This window comes from Rutidosis leptorrhynchoides, chromosome 6 (genome assembly GCF_046630445.1).
Source record: "Rutidosis leptorrhynchoides isolate AG116_Rl617_1_P2 chromosome 6, CSIRO_AGI_Rlap_v1, whole genome shotgun sequence".
Lineage (NCBI taxonomy): Eukaryota > Viridiplantae > Streptophyta > Magnoliopsida > Asterales > Asteraceae > Rutidosis > Rutidosis leptorrhynchoides.
Genome location: NC_092338.1, coordinates 326,646,082 through 326,648,311, shown reverse-complemented (window position 1 = coordinate 326,648,311; position 2,230 = coordinate 326,646,082). Strand labels below are relative to the sequence as shown.

The window sequence follows — 2,230 nt, the reverse complement described above, 5'->3', positions numbered from 1 at the left end:
ATTGTCAATTTCTCTTGGTCCATAATCAACTTGCATATCTGTGACTTTTTCTTTAAGCCATTGGTCGGATTCCTGTGTAATATCCACAATTTCAACTAGTTTCTCCTTTTCTTTAGGTGATAGATTGGATACTAACCGGTTACATAACTTAAAGTTCCCCTTGGTTCTAGCATCGCGAATCCGTTTAATAAGTTTCTTCATTGAACTATTAATAACGGGATCATTTAATTTCGTATCAACAACGGGGTTCTTTGTTATCATGTCATCATTAGGTGTTACTTCATTTTCCCCACACTTAGGCGTTTCATTATTGCTAAGTATTACTGTTGGAGTTGGTAAAACAACATGGTTCTTACCAATCGTTTTTGCTGGTTCAACGGTTTTGGTTGGTGGAGATTTAGTCTTTCGAATCATAAAGGTGATCGATTTGTCACCACTACTAAGTGTCATTCTACCATTTCCTACATCAAATAACGCCTTGGTGGACGCTAAGAATGGCCGACCTAAAATTAGAGGAATGTTTGGGTCCTCTTCTATGTCAATGACAATGAATTCGACTAGAAAAGTTAAATTACCTACTTGAATGGGTAGGTTGTCAGCAATTCCAACTGGGTGCTTAATGGTTTGATCAAAGAGTCGAACACTCATATCCGTTGGACTTAACTCACCTACTCCTAATCTCTTATATAATGAAAGAGACATAACACTCACACTTGCACCTAAATCTGCTAGTGCATCATACATGACACAATCACTAAGTAGACAAGGAACAATAAATTCACCCGGATCACCTACTCTTGGTGAAGGTTTTGGTGGAACTGTCTTCACCGGGTTTACTTCTACGATTTTTGTTTCTTGCACTTTCTTATACTTCTTCTTCTTCTTCTTTCCAATGGTATCACCAACTTTATTACCTATTACTTGCTCATACTCAACTCCTTTTTTTGGAAACGGGATGGGTGGTTTGTATGGTGCCACCACTGGCTTTACATACTCGGGTGGTGGTGGTGTTGTAACTTCTTCATTGTTACTCTCATCTAAAACCTTCCCATCTTCTGGTGCTGGTTTTTCAGAATTCGTTGAAACCATATTAACATTCTCATTCCGAGGATTTACTTCAGTATTACTCAGTAGCTTTCCTTGTTCCCTCTCACTCATCATGCTAGCAAGAGTACCTACGTGTTTTTCAAGATTCAAAATGGAAGCTTGTTGAGTTCTTAATGACTGATCAAACCTCTCGTTCGTTTGAGTTTGAGATGTAATGAATTGTGTTTGAGATTCAATCAGCTTTGCCATCATTTCTTCTAGATTTGGCTTTTTCTCTTCGGGTTGTTGTGGTGGTTTATACAAGTTAGGTCTTTGTTGATTGAAAGTGTTGTTTTGAGTCGGTTGGTTATTCGGACCTTGTTGGTTATACCAGTTATTTTCGGGTCCTTTTGGATTGTAAAGAATGTTTTGATTTCGATTTAAGTTTAGCCTTGGCGGTTGATAATTATTTTGATAATTATTTCCCGGCCTTTGGTTCATATAGGAAACATTCTCTCGTTGTTCCATCGTTGGTTCAATGTGATAATCTTTCAATAAGTGTGGTCCACCGCATTGCTCACAACTGATTCGTATTGCGTGAATATCTTTATTCATCTTTTCCATTCGTCTTTCGAAAGCATCTATTTTTGCTGAAACGGAATCAAAGTCATGGCTAGAATCGGCTCTAGCCACTTTAGATGAACGAAAAATATCTTTTTCTTGGTGCCACTCATGCGAGTGGGAGGCTGTGTTATCAATAATTTTGTAAGCTTCAGTTGCGGTTTTCTTCATAATGGAACCACCAGCTGTTATGTCGATGTCTTTTCGTGTAGCAACGTTGACACCTTGGTAGAATATTTGTACTATTTGATAAGTGTCTAAACCGTGTTGAGGACATCCTCTCAACATCCTTCCGAATCTTGTCCATGCCTCATATAATGTTTCATTTGGCTTTTGCGCGAACGTAACAATTTCTCCTTGAAGTCTCACGGCTTTGGATGCCGGAAAGAATTGTTTAAGAAATTTTTCAACTAAAACATCCCATGTGTCAATCGCCCCTTCAGGTAACGATTCTAACCAATCTTTGGCTTCTCCCTTTAAAGTCCAGGGAAACAACATGAGATAGATTTGTTCGTCTTCTACTTCTCAGATTTTGAATAGTGTACAAATTCTATTGAACGTACGAAGGTGTTCATTCGGATCT

General features: G+C 38.3%; 1 non-coding gene across 1 annotated transcript; it reads left to right on the top strand.

Annotated features, from left to right (window-relative positions):
• The first annotated feature begins 1,906 nt into the window (after positions 1-1,906).
• Positions 1,907-2,013, top strand: LOC139856427 (small nucleolar RNA R71). Its single transcript, XR_011761908.1, has one exon. It is a non-coding gene; the product is annotated as a small nucleolar RNA R71 (small nucleolar RNA).
• The last annotated feature ends 217 nt before the right edge of the window (positions 2,014-2,230 follow it).